Raw genomic sequence first — 26201 nt, 5'->3', positions numbered from 1 at the left:
AATAACTTTAAAAAGAAAGAAGATTTGAAGGAAGACTCCTTGCTTTCTTTCCTTCTATTTTCTTCTCTAGCAAACTCTGCAGACCCAAAACTTTTCTCTCTGAATTCATATGGTTGCTTCCAGAGAAATAGAAACCTCCCCCTTTTTGGAGATTCCACCTGACCAAATTGTTCTTTTTTTTTAATAGAACATACAAACATAGAATAAAAAAAAAATCTATTGTCCATCACAGATTATAAAATTGGTCCTCTGTTTCCAAGCTCTAGAGAATTGTTTCAAATCTTGTATGCAATTTTGCACTGGAGAATTTCATTTCAGCTCCTGGTGCTTGTCAAGAGAATAATTTCTGCACTTGACCTACTACCATAGCAAAACCTGTATGTACTTTTCCTATTCATCCATGTTTTAAAATCATGTTCTTTTTTCCTTCCAATAAAAAAATAATCTTCCTAGGTTTTCCTGGGTCATTTATTTTTTCAGCAATATATAAATATACATGTATGTGTGTATATATGTGTGTATATATATATGTCTTCCATCCATCTGTCTTCATATCCCCTAGTAGCACTACCTTCTTGGACTCTTGACCCTTTGCCCATTGCTGACTGAACATCCTGCAGATCTAGTCTCAGTGCTCCTGTATCACGTCAGATGACTTGGCTACAAATTGAACAAAACCCATTATTTTTTTTAAGTACTTTCAGAAAAGTAAAAAAGGCTAAAGGTGACATTTTGGCCCTGAGGCATTCTTTGTATTATGGGAATACAGAGCATATTTTCTTCCTTATTGCCTGAAGAAAAATTTCTGAATGGCAAGGACAAAAGCAACATTTCCATGTATACTGATCTCTATACAGGAACAGGCTACCTTGATTCACAGTGGGCACTAGTATTGCCTACGGCCAACAGTATATTTTGAGTTCCCTTAAAGTGGGCCCAGGCTCATGGTATGATTTATTAGGTTCTTTTGCAATTGTTTGGAACTTTCTCGATATTTTTCATTTGAGAGAACAGCAGCTAATGCCCCTTGCCCTCATGAACTACTGCTAGGTGTATAATCTTGGCTGCAGTTGTATTTTATTCTCCTCTCCTCTCCTCTCCTCTCTTTTTTTCTTCTTTCACTGTCATACTTATTTGTGCACACTCAAAGACTAGTTACTACTCCCAATATTTGGAAATTTTAAATTTAAATTTGAGCTCAAAGAAGGAAAACACTGACATTGAAATCAAGTAAGGGGTTTATAGCCATTTGCAACGTTTATTGAACTGACATGAGTTCTCAAGGGCCCTGAATTGTTCCACATAACCAAGAAGGAATCATTATTTTGTGAGTAGGCTACTGCATCTGACTTTAATAAAAACAACAAACTCTGAAGAGCTGATGTAAATGTGAATAGACAAATTCCCTTGATCTAACTCCCTCTTTTGTACTTTCTTGAAAGAATTGCTGAGCTTTCACTTCTAGGCAAAGTTTAAGTTTATCCTTTCTGTTCAGGGTTTTGTACTGTTTATACAAACACTTGAAGAAACAAGTTTGTTTTTTTTTCCTGAAGTATTCTTTTTATGAGTTCCTTTTCATTTGAAGATAAAATTTTTGCTGTTCTTATATGATAAATTGTTGGTACAGAAAGATTTGATAGATAATTTTATATAAATATGTTTGGATTTGTTTATAGGGGGCTGATGAAGAAATGTTTGCAAATAATTATCCAGAAGAATCCAGCTGTAGCATGAAAGCAAACCTTTAAGAGTAATAGAGACAAAGTGCCTATTTTGTGGAACCAAATTAGAAGCGAGCCTGTAGTTTGATAAGCTTTTTAGATGCATAGGCTAGCAGTTTGGTTTACTACAAGGTTACAGTGCATTACTTAGAACATCTTCCAAATGCAGGGTAGTCAAAGACAGCTTTCAGCAAAATGAGTTGGTGTTGCTGCCTTTTACTTAGTCAAATTGTCTCCTAATAGATTTAATATTCTGTTGTTTGAACTATGAAGATAATGAAGAATATAATTCAGGCTCCAGTCCTACTGTCATTCTGACACCAGCAGTCCCTGTCTTGCACTGCACAAAATCTTGTTACAATACTAATGGCAGTAATAGCAATGGTAAACACCAAAAAACACCAATATTCAAAAGTTCTTTTTAAACACTCTCTTTGCTCAGCAGAAAAAAAGAACTTGTTCTCACTGTCTGTTGAAAAGTTAGATAGCAAGTGACAAATTACAGATGGCAAGCTTCTCCTTTTCTTTTTCTTTTTTCTTTTTTTTTCCTTTTACATGTGTCAGAATCTCTCAAATGTACCTTAAATCTGTATATTGTAAATCTGACTGCCTTCATTTTCCTTAATGATGGAACTGCACAGCTTTACCACTCACTAAATGAGCATTAGATGCTTTGGACTCCTTTTTCACAACCATGTTAACTTTTCTGGTGCATGCAAACCTTCATTTTTATTTTTATTTTTTTCCTCTAGGACCTTATCAACAGTGAAGTGATTAAAACAGCCAGAAGACAAGTTCTGAATAGACTACTAAAGTATTACTTTCATGATAAGTAGCACACAGAGCAAAACTGTAAAATGATGAGCTGTCTGCTTTATTCTTCTCCTGAAAGCTTTATTAAGTTCCTTTTAGCCCACTTATTTTTGTCTTTATACTGAAGTGAGCACACTGCTAATTGTAACTTCTGTCTATATTCTGTCTCATAAGTTAAGCAGAGTGTCTTTCATCCTCCTTCCTACCTAGGGGAAATATGCCATAGGGGGCATATTTCAGATACAGCTTCCGCTTCTATCCTATGCTTTGTATGGAAGAGGTGAACTTTGCTAGCCTAGTGGACCTGGGGTCAGGCTTTCCACTCTTCCTCCAGAGCCCCAGCAAGAGTTTCTTCAGCATCTTCGTTCTTGCAGGGGTAACATTTCCTGCTGATTTGCTCGATACTGCCTCCTTCAGTTTAGCTCTGAGCACGGAGCAAGATATCATGAGGTTAAATAGAGGAGCATATAATATTTATGAAACTAGTTCACATTATTCCATTATTCTTTGCCATTATACATAAAGGAAATTTATAATCTCTTTCAACAAGCAAGTTTAGAAAGATTCCTGTTGACAAGCCTCCGCAGACCAGAAAACTGGCTTCTTGTCAGCACTGAGGCAGAGAAGTGAATGCATTAGAGGCCAAAAAAGACAAAAACTTACTACTTTATTGAGTGGATTTATATAGGGTTAGAGTTCATTTTCTTTCTTGAAATGTGTGTATGCATATATATGTCAATGTATATGTGTGTGTGAGTGTGTCTGCATTTTAGGGCAAAAATTTTTAAAAGATAGCTCTTTGTTTTTATTCTTGGGTAATTAGAAAGCAATTGTTTTCCAAAAAAAATTTGGATTTTTTTTGTAGAAAAATGCTTTTGAATATATATTCAGCAGTGAAAAGATGACAGTACTTTCTCTGTATAAAACTTATCATGAAGTACAACATAAAATCACAGAGAGAAAGCACTGTGAGAAATCTAATTAGCGCTCTTTGAAATATTTTAACAGAATACGTTTCCATTGAAATATGCAGTTTTGTTGAATACCTCTTCAAATGACACTGGTTTTGATGGTAGTTTCTTTACATTATTTTCTCTCAAAAAAGACTAACATTTCCCCTCTTTTGCCTTTTTCCCCTAATCTTTCCCCTCTGTTCCTTTCTTTTTTTTCTGTGTAACTGAGAGCAAGTGGCTGACGTCTGAGTTCCAGGTTAAGAGCTCTGCTCCATATCAGATGAAGATGGGCCTTAAATTGGGTGTCCCAGAGAAAATCTGCTTCTCCAGGTTAAAAACTTACAGATCTCCTTGATTTGGTGAAAACTTCAAACAGATGCTCATTAATGACTGAAATGAGACACTTCATTGGTGTTTTCCAAACAGCTTCTCAGAGAGGAAATTAGTAGTGTCATCCCCGGCTTTCTTCTCAATATTACAGAAGTAATTCCTTACTTCACCAGATTGTGATAAGAATAAATTAAATATTGCAGAGTGGAATATAATAGAGAAGTCTGTATTTAGCTATTGTTTCTCAAGTTGTTGCTCGAAACATGGTGATGGGTAGTCAGCATTCCCTCAGGATCCAGCCAGTAAACCCCCATCTAATGAATACCTACCAAGTATCTGTTAAGCAGTCTTCATAAGCATGACTCTCATGAAAACTCATGCTAATGCCACTCACTTCCTTGAAACTGGTCCCTGCTGCTATGTATTTATCTCTCCTGATTGCAGGAAATTCCACAATGAATTTCAAAACAGATTTTCAGATGCAGAGCTCTCACAAAGCTGAAGATGAGGAGCCAGCGAGCCAAAAGAGATTAGTATCTGAGTCTCCAAATACCCACCCTCACAGCCTCCCCAAAAATCCATGCCAGAGAAACAGGTGAGGAATCTCTATAAAATCAACTTATCTTTGTAAAGATAAATGCTAGGCAATAAAAATTATTACAACTTTATAATAAACCATGCGGGCTATATATTTCTAGCAAAAATTTAGTTTCTGGCACAGTGATCATTAAAGACATGTCATGGACAGTAGTGGGCAGTCTCAAAGTTAAACATTATGTTTTGCATTAGCATATGTTAGACTGCGCTTCATGAGAGGACAATAAATGTGAAGGAATCAGCAGAACAATGGTAGAACTACAAAAGACAATAATTGGTGCGTAGAAAAAATTGATGGATGTCTAATTCTCAGGTTTCCAGCATTCCTAGGTTTGAAGCTTTGCCTAAGTCACTCTAAGTTATTCAGTTGCTACAAACCTCTATCGCCCAATAATTAGCCTGACTGCACTTATTTTAAAATTGAAAAGGTTTGCAGTGATTAATTTATGACGGAAATTGGCAGTATAAATATCTGCCTTACACAAACAAATATGTTAAAAAAAAAACCACACGTGCATGTATGCACAGACATGCACATGCAGACACATATGTTTATATATATTTTTAGCATAAAACAGTAATAATTTATGTAACATTAGGTTAATTCCTACAATGAAACACTTCCAGAAATTAACTGGGAACTTCTGGCTATCCAAGCTACTTAAGTCATTGCCATTTTTTGTTTGTTTGAACAGCATTACAGAAGTATTGTTCATGCTCAAACCAAGTGGCTCAGTGGAGCTAGTAATGTTTTCGAGTAGTGGATTGAAGTTTTAATAAACTTAAGAAAGCTTAAGTTTAAAAACTGAAAAAACCTGTATTAAGAAATATTGTTCAGAAAATAATCCATTTTCCATAAAAATTTTCCTGGAATGCAACTGCACTTTTCTAAACATTCCAAACCATTCTAAATGTCTACCTCATTGCAGCTAGGTCAGATAGATAGTTTTAATATTATTGTCTTTTAATCTTAGCAGTGTTAGATTTATAGCTCAGTACTATTTGGTGCAGCTCTCCATCTCCATCTTTCAACTTTAAAACTGAGAAGGTCAAAAATTATAAAAATACAAAAATAATCTATTTTATGTGTTTTTAAACATTAAAAATTAGAAAGATGCCATCTTCCATTTTTCCTCACAAGGGTTGTTGTAGAGTCAGGAACTAAGAAGTAACTAAAACTGGCCAGCATTGCAGTAGTCCTCCTTCACACTGGAGTTAAAATTCTATCATTGAGCCCATTTCAGATCTGACCTACAGTGGTAAAAAATGGCAACATGATATTTAAATCTAATACAATTAAGGTTAAAAAATATTAACTGTCTTCTTCAGAAGAAGAGAGAAGAACCTTATTTTTGTAGTACAAAGTACAAATACACTTAATCTCATTTGCTGTTTTTGTAGTAATAAATTGCTAGAATAATTTTGTTAAGGAGCGATCACTTTCCTTTTTAGTTGCAATGGAGAACGTAGATTTTGTTTTCAGATTTTCAGCTCTAATTTTCAATAGGTACTTTCAGTGAAGTTACATGCCTGTAGAACTAATAATTGAATGCATCCCAAAGTATTAGTCACTGACATTGCATGAATGCTAGGAAAATTAGTACTCTTTCTCAGATTTGTATTCATCCCACTGTTAACAGTCTCGCTGATACAAATTCAGCTCACTCCAGCTAAGTGACATTACATTAAAACATTTGAAACTGTTTTCAGTGTTGGTGACACTGGGATAGATAAACTATGACTGAAAAATATATATTAAAATTAGCACAATAGAGAAAACCAAAGCTTTAAAATTAAGGGTAGCTTGCTGTAAACCTGCTCTTATGTTAAAATTAATACATCTTTTTAATTCTGGATGCCACTATGTTACTTTGAATATTTCATCACCTAAATGATTCTGTCTTTCTTCACAGTCACAACTGGTATTCATTTACAACTGATATTCATTTATCTTTTAAGAAGCAAACAAACAGTATTTCAGCCGTTGATGGTAGAGACAGCATAAGGTTATCCAGCAGCTGATCAACTAAAAAATGGCAACACTTTGCACACAAATTTCAGAAATAGAGAAATAGTGTATTTTACATTGTCCTTCATAAGCTTTGTTACTCCTCACATCAGATACCACAGAAAATGTCTAGTCCCTGTCCATGTTCATTTGCCCATACAGAACTTGCTCCAGAGTGCAGAAATGAGTTTTGAATGAAAAAGAATTATTGCACTGTTATTTTTAATAGCTGTGCACTCTGTATAAAAGAACTGAATAGACATGACTCTGAAAAGGAGGACTCTTGTACTTCCTTCTAAAGTTAAAAGGATTCAGGCTGTATTTTTGCTTTTTCCATAACAGGCCAAAAGACACGAATACACCGTTAATGCAACAGTTCCAGTAATGCCCATTTTACATCCCAGATTCAGCTTATAGGAAAACATGAATTCCTGGAGCAAATATGTTTAGCTATCACACTCTCACACATACTGGTTTAAAATAGAAAGAAGTCTATCTATATATCGTATGTATTTTTGTATATTATATACATGATATGAATATTATGTATATATAAGTATATGTAATATATGTAGAAAGATATATATATATAGCTTTATATATTTTAAGCAAATAATACCCATGTATATGTGTATATGTGTGTGCATACACAGATACAGATATAGATAAGTGTATGTATTATTAAGGTATGAATACACTATATTGTCTACCTTAACAAATGAAATTCCTAAATTGTAAGAGATTCATTGCTTCTAAAGATATTTGGACATAGAAAGGCCTGATGATTTAGTGATTCCATATATCCACGTCACAGAACATTTGTATCACTCATTATATGTTAAAGAAAGTTCCCATAGGATATGACAAAACAAACATGTCAGCAACTTAGTGTGTTATATTTTAACTGGTCCAGTAACAATTTGATCTGAATTATACTTGGAAGTTTGCCTGACATAAATATTTTGCTTACCAGAAATGAAAGTTTTTGCACTGAATATACAGCTATAGATCGTTAGGTAAATATACAGCTATGAGTAAAACAGGGTGCTATTTTAAAACATTCTCCATAATATTCATAAAATTTTACTTATTATACCTTTCAGAGCCACAACCTATCATTATTGCTATTAACAGACTGTTACAGCATGCTTCTTTTGAGGGAGTAATGACTTTTAAGGTTATATATTCGTAGTATTGCATGCAATTCATTCTTTTAATTCCTAATAACATTCTTGAGAGCTACTCATACAAGTCCTTATTGAATTGAGCATAAAGAAGGGCAGCATAAATGGAAAGAACATTGGAGGCAATGAAAGTCTTTGTTGTAAAAGAGCAAAGGATTAACAGCCAGATTTTGGTGCCCAGTGGCCAATTAGTTAATGTAATAGAGACTCAGTTTATGCATGTATAAAATAGTCACCATTTTCAACTGTATTTCATCTTGGATCCAAAACTGCAAGATTGTTAAAACCGTAATTAAAATAGTTTTAGAATAATGCATGAGAGATATCACCAAAAGGTCACTGGCACAGTTTATTTGTTATTTATACTCTAGATAGTTCTTACTTTATCATCTCTTGAAATAAGTTCTCTAATAATTCTACCTTTTTCTCTCAAAACATAAAAAGAAATAAGTGACCTTTTAGCTACTGTAAATGTCATTATGAGCCGTGATGTGAACATGAAGAAAGTGAAAGTTTATAGATTCAGTCCTCTAAATGTCTAGCAGGTATTCCGAAGCAAATAGAAGCAGAGCAGAAATTCAAGAGCTCTTCATAGCGGTCTGACTTTTACTCCTGTCAAAAGGACATATCGGTGACCTGCCTGGAATAACTGGCAGATGCAATGCCTCACTTGTCTGACAAATCACCTTAATTTGTACTAAGCATTTGTATTTTGCATAACAATATAAATATATTAACCAGAAAAAAATACTAGCATCAGATCAGATGCAGGCACCTTTTGTTGGGCTTATCACAGCTTTTCAAATAAAATTTCTAACCACCTTAGTTGAAAGAATACTTCTCTTCAGAGGCCAGCTTAAGTGGTCATTCAGTTTATTAATAGTGTGCAGACATGGCTGACAAACTGACTGATTATTCCCATCTGTGGAATATAAAGGTTTCTGTCTCCAGCTTCCTTCCATCAAGGACGAAATCTCAGTCACGTTGCCTGCTCCCTCATATGAGGTGCTGTGGTCACCTCAGGCAACCACAGTGTACTGAAAGAATCCCACTGGATACTAGGCATTTATATTAAAATCTCCTCATAATGTAGTTGTTTTGAAATGACCATATATTTGCTAAAAAAGAAATTAATGAATTTGTGATCAGAGTAGCTGTTTTTTTTTTTTTTTTAATAAAAGTGAATTTAGTGCAAGTTTTTGTAAGTGTATTGTGTTAGCTAGTAAATGGTTAACCCATTAGGGTAGTTCTCACTGGCCAATTGTATTATTGCTAGCATGGCTCGATTTCCATAATGTATTTGGACGTTCATATTGAGTTGCAGATTTGAAGGCATAATTGTTGTCAAGTTTCTGTAGACGACAGTCACAATAACATCAGACCAAGATCATTCCAGTCTTAGGTTTTGGGGGTTTTTTTGTCATTGTGTTTTGGCATCACTAAAGTGTGTGTGGGGTGGGGGAGTACATGTATAAATAAAGGAAACAATAGGATAAATAAAAATTCTGTATGATTCATTATCTCAGAAAAAGGAACAAAATGGAACTTCTTACCCTGTCTATTCTGGGAAAAGCTGCTAGACTTTGACAAAGAAATAAGTGCCCCTGTGGTGTGTCTATAATCAGTGGGGAAGATATGGAATTTGTGGAATGATGCTAGTCATTAACAAACTAAGCATTTGGCTAATGTTAAAATATGTTCTGGTGAGATAGAGGAGCTGGGAGTGTTCCTCTAGATGTTCCAACTCGTATACAGTGTTTTCTCCCATGAATTTCCTGTGACAAATATTTTCATTCCATCAAGGTTGCTACATAGCTTTTTCATTTAATTGTTGTTAAATATTAATTGGTCTATGAGTAAATCCATTCTCACATTTCATTTGTCAAGGACAGCAATGAAATTTATGTATTAACACTATCAAAGCCAAAAGAGGAATTTATTCATGTTTTATCTTAATTAAAACATAATTTGAGTGCTTTGGAATTCAGTATGCTACTTCTTCTATCAGTGGTATTACAGGCTGCGTAGTGTCTTCATGTTTCCCATTTGTTATGCAATCTGAGATAAAGATTGACTATGAAAGGTACAGGATGCCACAGGCTTTATTTGGTTATAAATCTAATTGATGTCAAAGCAGTTAAAGTGTTGGATAATGACTTCAGAATATTAACGAATGTCTCATTAGGAAGATTAACAGAATATAAACTAGATTTTCATTTTGGTTCTAATGTTGATATAGAGAACTATAGTGAAAGTACACAGACACATGCTGAATTATCTTACTCCTCTCAATTATAAATCAATTGCAGAGAGAAAAAAAAGGAAATGCTGTTGGTGTGCACTAGATAACTCATGTGGGTTAAGCACCATCCCAAGTACAAAAGGGTAGGGACAGAATTTAGCAAAGATAGAACAAAGAGAGAAGAAAATAAATAGGAAAGCCAGGCTTACAGGGTTATTAGGTCTTATTTATGCATTTGGTCTTATTTAACCCATTTATCTGGGTTTTGGTTATATTGCTTTGACACAAGTCCCTGGCAGTACTCTTTTCAATATACCAGTACTCCAAATGTAGATATAATCAAACAGTGTAGACATTGCCTGTTCACATACTCCTTTCTCCATTTCTTTCTGTCTTTGGAGGTAACTGAGCTCTGTAAGTGTCTACTGCATTTAATTATCTCAACTTCATCCTTGATCCTGACTGTGAACTAATTTTCGAAATTACAGGGAATTAATGATCAAGTTTTTAGTAGGACAAAAATGGGGATGATGGAGCCAGAACATGGTGTCATCTCCTATGAGCAGAAGATAGCTGTCCAGGGCATATAGGACTTTAAAAATAAGAAGGCTGGGTAGTGAAAACATAAAAATGAAATTAAGAAGTGGAGCTAATGAGCTGCGTGCTGAATGCTATCCCTTTTAATATTGCTCTTTCATTATTCTATGGTATTCTCATGCTCTCCCTCAACTCCATTTCTTCATTTCTCTTTTGACTGTTTAGGTCCTTCTCCTGAAGTTAGTTCCACATGGATAGAAATCTGTGTTTACATGGAGCAAGGCAGATCAATCTGAATAGAACTCATTAAAAGGCTAAAGTCTTTGACTGAAAGTACTCTGAAAGTTTTCTTGAAGGGTTTGTACAACACTGAAAACTGTTTCTCCATATATAGCCATATTATATAAGTACAGTCTTTAGTATTATTCTCTGGGCGAACTTTTCTTGCCTTTCTATTAGAATAATCTGTTTTTATTATTTTCTCTGCAAATGGTACCTCAGTTGACCCTGCTCTCGGTAAAGAGAGAAATAACATAAGAAGGCTACATCAAAGAGAAAAGAGTAATCTAAAAAAGTCCATCCAGCAGCAGTTCAAAAGACGTCAATTTATTATTAAAAATCATGGAAACAACCATAAATGTAAAATGTGCTACAGAAACACAGAGCAAGCTCTGTGTTCAGATTTATTGCACCCAAGAATATTGCTTTTATAATCCATCATAAACAACAGTCCAGCAGTATGGTAGGTTTAGAAAAAATACAATTACTACTGAGGAGTCTCTTGGCAAGAAGCAGAAGAAAAAAGATCACCTGGAAAAAAAGTAGTTTAAAGAACAGGCAAGGGATACTTAGAGAAACAAGTAGAATTGCATCATAGAAAGCATGACATGATTTTGGAATAAGAGGAGGAGAGAATATGTGAAAATATCAAGATGTTTGAATGTGAGGATATTAAAATTAATTATGGTGTGGTAATGAAAGGGATATGTGAAGTGATGGTGTAACTGGAATTGCTGGGAGGAAACTGGTTTAGCAAAGGCAATTTATGTACCTAGGAAGTGAATGACTTAAGAGTTCAAAGGGATCAAGTCAAGAAGGAACCCACGCTGTGACTCAAGCTGTGCCCAGCTTGCTCAGCACTGATGGCAGAATTGATCCTCCTGACACTGTGTGCCACGGGCAGCTCAGGTAGCTCAGACTGGGCAGGTCCCCTGCCCAGGCAGAGATCACAGACCTGCTCCAGGCTGAAAGACAGAGAGGAAATGCAGGTAATACAACACTCCAGCAATGAAAAGTGGGTGATGGAAGTCAGCCAAACTCTCCCTCCGTTCACCCAGATAAGAGAAATATACTGTCTTGACAACCCCCAAGGTATACATTAAGGACAGGTGAAAGGTCACAGGTAGATATGTGTGAAATGGTGTTGAGATATAGCAGTGGTGGTCAGACCCCTTGTTACTGGGCTTGGGGAGCCAGTTTTCTTCATTGCTTAGGCAAGCTGCTTTGCTTGATGAAAAACTGAATTTTGCTACGTTAAGGCAAACTTGCTTCATCCATACCATTCAATTTTGCTTTCCCTGCTAAGGAGTTTTGAGGGAGCCTGCGGGGCGGGGGGGAAAGGTGTTTTATAGACAATGCAGTACTGAATGTGAGTGGATATCAAAGGCTATAGAGAAATTAAATAAGAAATTAAAATATAAATCTTATATAGGAAGGAAAATGAATTAATTAATTGGAAAGTACTTAAAAAGGATCAGGAGGAAAAGTAAACTCAATTTCAGAGACTGGTTTGAGACTTCTGACAGAGACTGGAAATGCAAAAATATGAGAGAGATCATGGCAGAAAGGTAGATCTAAGAATAAACTACAGACAGGTCCTAGATGAAACCTTCATATTAATTAAAAGAAAGAATAAGAAACCTGTGACAGTGGGAGACGAGCAAAACAGAACAGATACTAATAAATTAAGCAGCAAATTATCAAGATAGAAATTAACAGAAGAGAAAAAAAGTCAGAGCATCAGTAAAAGGCCTGGAGAAAATGCCTTTCTTTTTTTTCAGCTTAAGCCTGTTATTTCAGTTCAATAGAGAGATCCAGAGATAGAGAAGAATTCTTCAGAAGATGATTTAGTCAAAAGCATATTCCAGTCTGAAGACAGAAGTGGGACACACAATGTAGGTGTGCCAAATAAGAAGAAAATAAAACGGGGATAGAAGACGCATCAGATGCTTGAAAAATTTGTGGCTCCCTATGCAGTTAAGATAGGAATCGGCGAATGAATCACTTATAACAGATTCTGCACAGATTAGGGGAAAAGGACAGTACAGATCTCTCTGAAAATGAGAGGTCCTCCCTTCCAATTCTGCAACATTACTGAAGTGACACTGCTAGCTTTCAGATAGAGCCTGAATCCAGCAGTCCAACCCAGACTACAAGAAGACAAGCGGATACATTTTTGAAAGTGGATCTTTCACAAAATAGCATTTTCACAACCTGGGAGAATACCTTGCTCTTGATGTCAAATTATAGCTTAATCCTCTTGAAAGGAAGGGACATGAATGCGTGTTGTTAACAAATTACATTCACATTCAATTCCTGTCACATCTAAGTCACCTTTAAGTAGAGAAGATAATTAATGAGGCTTGGAAAACATGTAACACAAAATGTCATCAATATAAGTAAATTGATGATTTGTGCATACTAAAAAGATAATTCACTTCAATGCGCAATAATTAAGTATAATGATTTGGGAACTGTTTCTGCACAGCTATTTTCTATATCAGTCTGTTCCTTTTTGTTGGCTACTGTGCTTTCAGCCCTAAAAGTACTTAGCATCTCTGTATATCTCCTGTTGCTTCTTGCTCCCCAGTGGCTATTTTATCACTTTATTTCCAGCTATGGGCAGAGAAGTACTTTTTGGAGTCAGTACTAACAATGCCACTTTATGGGTGTATAAGCAGTGTGGCAGGCAGTGTTATGAAGTGATGCGGGGGGCATCCATCACCAAGGAGTCTGCGGTTACGATCCGGAAACCCCAGTGGGCAATAACAGCACCAGCGAGGCTGGAGCCCTTGCTCCACCGCAGACACTGCCGTTAATTCTCTGGCCACATTAAGGCATGCAGCAGAGTCAATTACTTTGTTTATAGGCTTTAATTCTAACATTACTCTTTTCCAGGGAGGAATTATTTTCCTTATCACAATCTGCAATTGCTATGAAAACTTCATTCTGAAATTGACTTCTGTGTTGCAAAATAAGTGAAATAGTAAACCGATCAATTATTTTCAATAACCATGAACATTTTTTTTGAGAAAACCTGGCTGTTATTTGTACAAAGGTTCAAATCTATAAGTTTTATCAAATTATCTGACTGAACTTGAAATGAAGTATAGCAATTTCAATTAGTCATGTGATTTTTCTGTGCATAGTCTGAAAACTTGATTTCAGTATTTTTTTCCTTTCTGAGCTGTGAATTATGTCATTTATCTCAGTCACTGCACTGCAGTGAAAGTTACCCAAAGCTTAGTTAAAATAGTCTGTCAAGTGCTTTTTCAAAATGGTCACTTTTCCATGAAAAATTAGATTTTCTTCTGTGAAACAGAGGTTATTAATATACAACCAGAGGGGTTTTTTTAGTCAAGGATTCATGGAAGTTTTACATTCTAGTTAGAAAAAGCCAAAGCCACAAATATCTGTAGCTTGCTTGTCCTTTCTCCTTCAATAACAGATTTTAGACCTTTTCAAATTTAAAACAGCTGCTAGAAACCACAGCAAGTTAAATGTTCTTCCTGGCCCAGTGAAACAACTGTTTCTGAGGTCTTATGTAGTGATGCCTACTCATCTGAAAATACATTTTTTTCAAGCATGGCTTCTCAAAATTTGTTTCTTTAACAGTTTGCATTATCACTCCAGTTACACATACCTACACGCACAATGTACAGTAAGTATACATATATATATATATATCTTGGGCTACTTTCTTAGAAAATCTCTATCTGCAAAAGACATCAACAGTAAGAATCCACAATAAAGGTTCAAATCATATCTGTCTGTCAACAAATTCTGTGTAAAGAATGAACAAAGATGCTGTAAAAATGTTTGAAATATGAACGATTTGCTCCTTTTCTAAACTAGTTACCAATAGGATTTGAAGCTAGATACTTGGACACTTTCCAACCATGAATTTTCATGAATATAATATATATACTTTCAATAATAAATCTATCTGAAAATCTGTCCTTTCTCATATCAATTTACAGTCAATAGAAAAGGTGGTTGAAACAGTTGCTTGTATTTTGTATGCAGCCTGCTAGATATTAGCATGAAGGAGCTTCACACTTGTGAAGCCTAACTCTGTATTATAAGAGGTTATGAGATTTTGCAATTTAATTATATGTCTATCCTTATAGACAGTAGTCCGTTTCATGTGTTACATCAAAATATCTTGGTTCTTCTCTGAACTGTGCAGACCCTTCTGTTAGAAGTGAGACAATACTTTATTATATGATATACTGTAATTCCTCTTCCACAAACTTGTCTTTGTTCTATTTAGAGCTGTTTGTGTTGGCTATGCCACATTTGATGGCCCTGCTGTGGCTTTCCTCAGCTCTATCTTGTGCCACAGTTCTGCTGCACTGGTACCAAGTGCTGTAACCACTTGGATGCACTCAGCAGCTCCATCTTCTTCCCAGTGGGGTATATCTGGCTGCTTGTGCCCTGTGATCCTCGGGGTGGTGAGGTGGCCTCCTGGCATTCCAGAGAATGCAGAAATTAATTCCTTTTTCACTCTGAGCATATCCTCTCTTCAGAGCTGCCAGCATTGTATCCCTCATACCCAAATTGTCTTCTGAGACATCACATCATAAGCCTGAATTATTATTGTTTATTCTTTCTCCCTTGCACTGAGAATATTCTGGCCTTGTATGGCAATTAAATATTGTCTTACTACTCAGCAGTGGGTGGTATTGGTGTGTGTTAATTGCTATAAAACTAACTCTTGTTTCCTGGCTTTCTTCCTGACAGCCTGCATGCACCCAGTTGTAATTATGACAATTGAATGATTGGCAGCTTTCTTTCCTAATACTTGTATGCTGAGAGTCATGAGGGCTGTCACAAACGTGCTGCAAATATCTTCCTCTTCCCTGGCAATCTTTGCATCCTCAATCTCTGCGTGCACTGAGTTTCTTTTAGTTTCCTCCTGTTGAAGTTTCAGCATAGGGAAATAAGCACTCCTCTTTCTTATACTTCTAGCTCCATTGCCCTTCCACTGGGCATTTTTTCTCGCTTTTCATGTTTTTTATCACACTGTGGGGACATACTGCCTGCATTATTTGGCCTATCTTTCTCCTATGGTCTGGATTCTTTCAGTTCAGTCTGCTAATTTGTTCTAAATTATTGATTGTCACTGTTTTAGTCCTTTCCCTGAACAATTCAGCTGCCCTCTTTAATTTGGAGGCATGATATCTTGATTAAATCTCTATTTTTGAGAGTCAAAAACATTCTCCTGCTTCTCATTTTCAGAAAAAAAAAGTGTCTTCCTGTTGTCCCATTTTTCTATGGATAAAATATTCACTGTATATACTTTTACTGCCTGTGCCTCTGTTTCAGACACGATTGCTGGCAGCAGTCTCACAGACATGTGAGAGGAAGACACTTTTTTTTTTTTTTTTTTGAAAATGAGAAGCAGAAAAATGTTTTTGATACAGAGTTGGGAACTCTAACTTTGTGGATATTACAAAAAAATCTGTAATTAAAGACAGGCTCATCTGTGAGCTCGGTAATCTGTATCTTACTTTCACTTTTTTTTTTTATGTCTGGAATTCTACAGTTCTCTCTTGCCAGTATCCTTCTCTGATACCTTTGCACAGTGCTTTGAATCGCTGCATTGTTTGCTTGTTAATCACACTATCTGGCTGTGAATGTCTGTAGAGTGATCACTTCCATTGTATTTCATGTACTTCTTGCTGGAAAAGAAGAAAAGATGTGATGTTCATGAAACCATGGATGATATTGATTAAGAAAACCATTTATCCAAATGCTAGAAACATGTCTAACTTTCTGTATTCTCCATAGCTTTTTTCTCTGGTGAAGCCTCTAGATACCTCTCTCTGTAACTGATATTCCTTCATCCAGTTGTCTCCCTGCTGTTACAATTAATATTAAAGGAGGGTAGATTTGCGAGTGATGAAGGGTTCAGAGGGATGGAGCATAGGAGAATGAGAATGTCTGAGGCATCTGGGGTACCTCACTGCTCATTTAGAGTCCTGGGAAAAATTAACAGGGATTCAAAAACTGAGAGAGGATATGTGTGATTGAGAGGAGGGTCTTTTCCTCCTTTCATAAGCAGTCCTTCGTCCTGTTGCCCACCCGCGTGCTCTGATCTCAGAGGAAGGATCCTACAGCACTTCTCCTAGGTCCTTCTTTTCCCTCAAGCCCCTGAGTTCGGATCACCTCTCCTCTTCTCCCAGGACCATTTCTCTTCCTGTCTGCATGTGTGAACCTTTTTCTTTTTGGCTCTAAAGCCAGCTTGTCCATTACTCTTGTTGGAGCCTTTGCAAATGCTAGGCTTTAAGACACAGTGAAGTAATATGTGTAAGAAAGTTGTTTTCTGTATAAAAATATTTTGAAAATTGTGTAATGGAGTTTTGCATGCAGTAAATGATGACCAAAAAACACACAGCAAATGTCAGGATTCTAGTTTCTCCTGACTTCTCAATTAGATAATAACCTTCTTTTTTTCTCCTGAAAGTTGTAGTGTGAAGTCTGAATGGAAACCTAACTGGAATTGCCTTTGCTATGTACTAAATCACATGAAATGTGAAAAGCACAATATATAGTACAAATAGGAAGATCATTTGTTGGGCATATTATGTTAGTAGCAATTCAGTTGTAACTATATTTTCTATTATTGTAACTCATATATAAATAGAGCTGTGTGACCCGGTAGTGTATTTGTAATTTTGTTGGGTCAGAATAGCAGTGCAGACAGAAGCTCGGCAAGAAAATCATGTTTATTTCTTGGTGGGAAAAGGCACAAAAATAGTGTCTCCCCTCTTGTTGCCCTGCTACCGCTGCTGTTGCCATACCAAAGGGATCTGCTTTCTCCCCAGCCAGGAAGCGTGTTTCCACACCAAACTGGCTTGAAGAATTTTTCCTCAGGCCTGTGTATGAGAATGCCAAGGAGCACTCCCCCAGGCACAGCAGCAGCTATGTCTCAATGGTGATAATTACCAGCTGAAAAACTCTTCTGCAAACTGAAAGAATGCAAATCAGCACATCCAGATTCCCTGAACAAACGAATTTTCCTGAAAAAAAAAAAATTAAACTGCTGTAAAAATGTACAGAAACTGACAAAGCAAAAAACAGCAATGAAACAGAGAGATAATAAACTACGACCAGATTTTGCTTAATCCTTACCTTGGTGCAGTATTTGGGAAGTACTGAGTCTTTTTCTCTTCATTTGTTTTAGAGTTCCAGGTTTAGAGCACAGGCTGTTTTAGACTGGCTCAGAATTTCTTTTAGGACACTAACTGAGATAGTGTCCGAAATGCAGATGTGGAGATATGCTTGGAGGCTGATATGGATAATATAGCTTTAAGCCTTGACACTAACTTGTGGAATTCCTCCCACTCCGGCACAGAGGCAGTCAGGGTAGCTCCAAAACTGCAGATATACAATGAAAGTGGGGTGAAGCCTCATCTCCCTCTCCTTCTTGCCCTTCTCAAAAGCTACTTTATTTTGCACCAAGTTTAGTTTCTAACCGTAGCTGGAAAAAGTTGAATCCAATGTGACTTAGTTTTCGGTATCTATATCCTCCATCTGACTCTCTTTTCTTATCAAAGTAACATTCATTCACAAGCATGTGCCTGCCATTCACTGTTGGTTTGAAGACATTGCAGAGTACAATGGAAGCAAAATGAATCACTGACACAATCAATGCAAGAATGGGCACAGCCAGGGCGCTTTCTTCTGTGCTGACAGCTGTGACTCAAACCTGCCATTCCACAAGGTAGCCAGTACTTCTCTAATGTGTTTCCGTATACTTTTTGTCAAATGGTTGTCAGAATTACTGTGCGGAGGTGTAAATAAAGGCAGGACCATTTGCCATTCTGGTTTGCCTTGCCTGACTTACTATTCTGACACAAGTGGCAAGAGGGGAGGTTTTCATATGTTTCCTTCTCTTTTACATGTGGTCTTCTTAGTGGATCATTTGCGAGAAAGGAGCTAGGACACTGATGATTCACTTGATATCCTCTTGTCTGTTCTTGTAGCACATTATAGTTGGAGCTTTTGGTCTTTTACTGCAAATCTTAGGCATGTTCTAAGGTGGTAGGGATGGCTTTCGCTCAAGGGATGTAGTGGCGTAGGGACTAAAAGTTTTGTGAGATCCTAAGGAGCTCCCTTGTGTGGTTACCTGCCATTGCGGAGGATTTGATTTGCTAAGCCAGGTAGTCCATTTCTATAGTTGTTACTATTGTAATAGGGAGTGCCATACTTTATGGCATTTATCTTCTTTAGACAGGGAGGAAAATCTGTTTCCTCTATTCCACTGCTCTGCATATACCACAGAGCGGTTTGACTGTGTGTGCTATGAATTCACTACTTGCATTAGAAGAAAAGAAATGTCATAACAAAATGGATTTCTTCCTAAAACTGCTGCCAGGGCACTGAGTTCACCTGATGGTATTAATTCAGCTACCTCTGAGTTTATAATATTAGCTACTTCTGAGTTTGTAGCATTATCTAGATTCTTTCCTTTTAAGCAGATAAACATCTACTTGCCAATTTTTTGCCAAATCCAAATAGTGACTGCTCAAAGCAGAACTCATTTTGAATTAAAGACAAATGATTTCCATTCACATAATGCAGACTAGGTTGGATCATAGATAAAAGTAAAAATGCCAAAGGACTCTCCCCGTTGCCAGGACTGCAACTAGAATTTCTCTTCCTGACATATTTTTCTGTTTGCTGTGTGAATCTTCTTCATTAGATTGCTGAATTTCATAGCAAATGGTGTGTTTTCTGCTATAAATAAATTTTATAGAAAAAAAGGAGGAAAAATCCTTTTTGATTAAAGGTGTGTTTTAAACATAAAGTATTCACAAGCAGTTGAACATTTAGGTCATTATTTCCCTTCTGAAACTGTTTCATTGGGGTTTAAGATTTCAAAAGTGAATGGCAATGTCACTCATCTCAGTAGAATTCCCAGTTTAAGGCAGTGTCCCAGCTTGTTCTTTAAAGATCAGCTGTATAACTTCTGAAAATTCAAATCCGGTTAAGTGTTTCAGATTGGTCATAAAGTAATTGAGGTAATACGAATCACTAGACATTTTTGACAACTTTGATACAGACTTCTGAATTTAAATTCAAGTTTCAGCTTTCCAACAGTCTAGCCTATTACATTCTCTGTCTCTCTGTCCACCGACATATTTATCAAAAATAGTAGCTACAGAAACGCTATCAAAAGTTAAGGATAGCTTTCCCTGTGTCCTTGTTATAAGCATATTAAATTTCAGACTGTATAACGTTAATAGAAAAAATAGTGCTTCAAAATATAAACATCAAATTGTGTATCACTACCAAATAGGTAGAGATTCCTGATAGAAAATGAAGTGTTGCTTTCTGGGTTGGATTGGATTTGATCTGTATGATGAATGAGATGACTAAAATGTTTTAAAATGAATACACTTTAAAGCTCTAGCTTATGTGATTTTTTTTTCTTTTTAATATACACATGCAAGCTGAGGTAAGTAATTTTTTTATGTGCCCATCTGGAACTGAAGCCCTTAGTGATTCAAGAACAAAGCAGATTTGATGCACTATTGATTTTCTACCTTAGCAGTAGAAAAACAATTGCTCTATGCAAAGATCTCTCTTTCTGGATCTCTGCCATCCATCTTTTTAGAATTTATGTAACATAGAATTCATGTAGAAAAAAAAGTTCACACAAGGTTAAAAGGGAAATATTTATACTCTTTTCATAAGTTTTAGGCAAGTCTTAATATTGTAAAACAGCTTGTGAAGGGTATTTAATATAATTTCCACTATTAAATGTCTGGACTTCTTTGTAGTATGTTAATGCACTCTGAATTGCATCTGCTTATACTTCCCTGCCTTCTGCTGATCAGTCTACCTGCAGTGGTGCTGGGACAGAGTTAGTGACTATGTGCTAAAGCTCCTTTCCTAGGTCACCTTGAATGCAGAATTTTGGCCTTATACTTTCCCAAATCAATCTGCGGTTTATGGAAGAGGCATCAGGCAGCCACTGATCTGGAAAATCAGTGCCAGTGTCTCTGGTGTGAAAGCCTCCCCAAACATGTTGGAACTGGGCAGTGCCTGCTCGTACCCTCACCACCCTCCGCTCAGTATGCAAGGTGCTCCTGGTCAGATACAAGGCATCTGTGCCCACAAGGAGTTTCTCCCCATCGTAGGATTTCTTTTCCTATGATTTGCAGGCAGTATGGGGCCCCCATGGTGCTCTTGAGAGGTGGAGAGCTCAGATCTGCCCTCTGTACTGAAAAGGCAGTCACATTGCAATTAAACAACTCTGAGAAAGCCAAGCAAAGTCATCACTTTGGGCAGCATCTCACAGGAGCCAAGTTATAGCGTAACCTTCCCGTGATATATTGTGCTATAATGCAGTTTTACAGTATCATTCACAAGTAACTAAAAAGTCCAAGTCAAAGCAGTATTTTAGGTGTTTATAGGTGCAGACAACAGAACATTTAAGGCAATAATTCCATCTGTTCACAAATCATTAAAGGTGAGTGCCTCCAGTTCATGTCAAAGCTCAGTAAGAAGAATATTTTGTAAAAAGTGTATGATGTATAGACAGAAATCTGAAGTGTTTACACATTCTGCACAATTGAATACCTTCCTTCAAAAAGACTTTCAGGTACCCCCCAGAAGATGTCATTGCATTGTACTGCTGGGCCTGTCATGTATCATTTCGTATGAACAAAAAATAGCAATCCTTTTCTATACAAGGCTGGTCAAAGTTTGGATAGAACATTCTCCATTCACGAAATGAGTGTTTTATAGAAATGTTAGTTGCCAGTGGGGGTGGGGGTGGGGGTGGGGGTAGGGGTGGGGGGTGAGGATGGGAGGGAGAAACTGGAAAGATTGTACAGAAATTTAGCTGAAATACATTTCCTGAGGTTTTTCCAAAATGAATCTCTACATTGTCTCCTACTCCATCCAACTATCAGCATCAGCATCCCAGGCCAGCATCTCCCATGCTGCCCCATTGTCCCCAGATAATTCAAGATGAAAGCAAATATTAGAATACCTCTGCTTTGCATACAGAAACTGCACTGCATTTGAAGTCTGAACAATTCATGTTTGAACAGGTTATTCTGATTTGTCCCTTCAGCAATGGCCTCATCCACACAAGGTATTCCCATCCCATAATCTGAAGATATAATTTTCAGAAAAATGATATTTTCCTACTACTTTTTCCTCTTATTCTTTGTTGCCTCATTGTACTTTTGTTATTCATCATTTATATTTTTCTTTTCTCAGTCTTATCTTTTCCTCTGGTTCCTATTGTCATTTCTACCAAGTCTCTTCTCCATGCTCTCTCTCTGGCTAGCCAATACAAGTTAATTCACTAGCCATTTTTTGTCAGGATTTCAACAATTCAGTTTAGAATGATTCTTCAAAAGTATTTTATTAATACAGGGCCGAGCAAAAATCAAATAAACGGCTAGTACATGGTTGCCTATGAAAAAGTATATTTATGAAATTTTTATCTCTTGTTCTTTAACTGTGGATTTAGTTCAAAGCCCATAAAAGTAATTTACAGCCTACTTGCACATGCTTGGCATCCAGCACACATGAGTCTTGTGAACATATCTTGTATGTACACCCTTCAGAAACAAACAAATAAACAAGATATGTTGGGGAAAGGAATTATATATTGTGTATTGTTATTATTCCATTGGTTTCGGTGGAGCCATGCTGATTTACACAATTTGAAAAGTGACATGTCTTAGAAAGAAATGAAATGAACTTACATCAAAGAACAGCATCCCAAAGAAGGAATTTGCCACCTGTTGCTGCCACCTTATGGGACAGATGGCTCTAAGGAAGACGTGGGAAACAGTGAAGCAAGTGTAGAACAGAACCAATGTGCAGAATGTTATTGATGAACCAAATAATTGCTTCTTTCCAATTCATTTTATGATTTATTTTTACAATGCAATGCAGACAGCTGACAATAGATTCTGGACTTGAAACAAGGCCACATGAATTAGACAATAGCAGCTGCTAAGTTTTTCCTTGGTTCTATATTCACATATTTTTACATTTTCTCTCCTGGTTAGTTCTGTTTTGCAGAACGGCAGACTGCTGCTGCAGGAGCTCCATGGTAAGATTCTACTACAAGTGCTAAGATAATAATAAGTGCAACAAAGAAAAAGAAGGTATTAAAAAAAAACATTATGAACTGTAGTAATGGATGTGGAGTATTTTAAGGTTTCTTATTTCTGATTGCACTCTGCTTTTACCTAGTATCACAATCATCTTTTAAGCACTAAGGAGTAGACCTTATTCAATGATGGATTTTCATGTTTACTTTATTGAAAGAATGATTCTCACATTCTGTCCACCAAGATAGATTTTTATGATTCTGATAGGTTATTTTCACTGTCAAGAAAAATCACAGCTTTGGAAAGCACAGAAACAATCAAACAATAAAAATGTGTTAAGAATGTTTGTGTGGAATGGGCAGGAGACAGACTGACATTGATTCAAAAGATAAAATGTTACTGTTAAGATTTTTTCCTATCATTTTAATAAAAAGCTAAATAATATTTTGCTACTTCTAGACTACTAAGCTTCAGTCAGACTCTGAGAGTAAACAATTCTCATTTCTCACCCAGAAGAGGTGAATAAGATTATGTCAAGAAGAGCAAAAACTGTGAATGAACCATACGAACTGTCTGTCAAAGCCTGCAGTTAACAGTTTAGGCATTATCAGAGGTTTTGCTGATAGGCTTCTTAATATGAAACGAGTTGACATGTTTTCTCCTTGTATTTCTGAGACATGTCAGTTTTGTAGAGTCCTCCTAGGTTTCAGCAATATTTTGGCAAGAATATGATGATTTATGTCTTTATAAATGTGTTAGACCAAAGTAAGTGAAACTACAGTAAACTAGAAGCATAAGATGAGATGTCTTTGAGATACGGACAATCAGAAAATTACCTAAGAAAAGAAATATGGTGAATCATTATTTGATGTACAGTAAATCATCAAATCAGTGGTATTTATTAGCATAAAGCAGGGATGTATACATTAGACATAAGGTAATTAGGAATCAGTCTCAACTGAGTATAAACAATAAAGAACTATGAATCCACTCACGAGGTGTAAAATAACATAAACCCTAACATTCCTGCATGCACATCCTCCTCTCCTCCCTCCTGCCTTCCTTCTCTTCGACTCTCTTTTTAGAAGGAGAAGCAAGAAAGAAAGTTGGGAGAATATGTTTCGTGCATGACCCTTTTCTCAATAGGAAGCAATATCTCTAAAGTAAATCAATATAGGGGTTTTTTAATTGCAATATGTGCCCAAATTTTATGCTAAAGTTTACAGTTAAAAGAAAAAATTGAAGTTGGTTTTGTAATTCTGGATCAAATCTTAAACAAATGTAGCAAGTATAGAAATTATTACAGAACACAGATTTTGGACCTTTGGACTCAGACCTAAATGCCAAATGTGCAAAAAGATATCTAATGTATTTGTTCACCTCTGCCACAGGTTTACACAAAATGATTAGTCACCAGAATATTTGATGTCGTTTGTTACATCTTTCCAATGCCAATCTAAGTGTAAAGTATTCCTGTTGCTGACATCTCCATGAGTCAGTCAGGCTTGTTTCATTGTGACTAAACATTGCCTCAAATATACATGGAAAATACATATTTGTCCCAGTAGAAAAGCCATATCTGCACCTCAGGTCAAAATCTGCCTTAAAACTTTAACTCCTGTTTCTGCAGTCCAAACAGATTTGCTCATTTGGTGTTGGAGGGTCAAACCTTTGTGTTTGCATTTTTCAAGCAGCCACTGATTGTTGTCTTGTAAAGCTCTCTGGGCCTTTCGCATTATTAATTGCATGACAGTGGTAGGCCGGATGATGTCTGACAAGGAGCACCTAAACTATGAGGAATAAATTTTCTGCTTCTACTGAAAATTTTTCAGTAAGCTACAGTTCCATTATTCTTTTTTTTTTTTTTTTTTTGAAGAAATGCTATTTGCAAGTGTCTCATAAGAAAGAAATGCACTACCTCAAAGCAATAGTGAAAGGCAGACTATTATGTTAGCTCTACCAGTTTCTTTAGCTATTAATTAGTGATGGAACATTATGATTACAGGTTTTTTGTCACTTAAATTTAAAACTAAGAAAACTTTAGTATACATGTAGGAAAGAGAGAAATTCATGAGAAACATGTTTGCAACTTGGTTTTATTGTCTGATCTTTTTTTTTTTTCTTAAAGCCAGTAAGACCAACCAAATAATCCCACAGCTGTATTTGCCATAACTGGCAGGGTAAGGGCAGCAGGGGCTGCGGGGTGCCCCATGTGGGTACAGCTGACTTTGATGCTGATGGGAACAGGCCATCGCCCACTAGCACCCACCACCTTGGGGAGCCTCCATTCCACTCCAAACTTCAGAGAGAGACACAGCCCTGGGGAGAGCGGATGCGGTGGGGACATGTGGAAGGAGGTACAGCTGAAGACACACTCCTGGAAGGAGGAGACCCGTGTCAGGGCAGGGACATCCCTGAGGGACCACAACCTGGGGGGACCCATGCTGGGGTAGGGACACCTCCGTGGGACCACCTCCTGCAGGGACCCATGCCAAGAGTGAGGAAAATGAGTAAGAAGCAGGGAGGATCAGCAGAGGAAAACCATTACCCACCAATCCCAACCTCCCACACCACCTGTTGCCCCACTGAAGGGACTTGGATGGGCTGAGTGTAGTGCACAGTGAAATCAAGGTGAGCTGAGTCTGGCAAAGGAGGACAAAAGGTGTTTCTGCAGGTGTTTAATTGTTCATTTTTTTTTCTAAATACCTGAGTTAGTAATCAAAAGTTGTGTTATCTGGCAATAAATTAAATAAAAATTTCCAAGGTGAGACTGTTTTGCCCATGACAACAGGTAAAGATGATTCTTTTTCTCAGTATTTTAAGATGTTTTTTGTTGACAGATGCTTTGATTTAAGTTAACCTTACTTTGCTCCTCTCCCAATTATTTGATGGTTGATTTTGCTGACCATATGGCTATGACTAGAACCGTAGTCTGTTGTATTCAAATTAAAGAACAAGGCACTGAGGACAAATGATAAGAGAATAATTTGCTTTCCATCTCTGCTATTCCCTGCAGGGATATTTTGCATAATGAGAACAACACTCTAAATTAAAATTGATCCTTTTCAAATATCAGGGTTCACTTCCTATTTTGGGAGAATTTTTCAGCATACTTAGTGTTCTATCTTATTTCTAGTAGAAAATGAATTCCAACAGTCAGAAAAGGGAAAAGCAATGCTGAGTACCCAGTTTCACTGGTCAACCTTTCGATTAAACATTCTGTGCAATGTGTGTAAAGAAGGATTGAATTTTCAGCACTTAATTACTTTAGCCAGTTGCCATCTGTTCTTTGAATTCTGACCTTTCTTTCCAACTTGAGGCTACATGGAGTGTCTGCAGGCAAGCCAATTAGATCATGGTCGCTTCATGCTGACATTACAACAGAGTTAACGTCCACCTGGAGAACCCTGGTTGAAAAATTTAATAGTGATGACACAACGGCTTCATG

Source organism: Dromaius novaehollandiae, chromosome 2, assembly GCF_036370855.1.
Source record: "Dromaius novaehollandiae isolate bDroNov1 chromosome 2, bDroNov1.hap1, whole genome shotgun sequence".
NCBI lineage: Eukaryota > Metazoa > Chordata > Aves > Casuariiformes > Dromaiidae > Dromaius > Dromaius novaehollandiae.
This window is presented reverse-complemented; position numbering follows the sequence as displayed.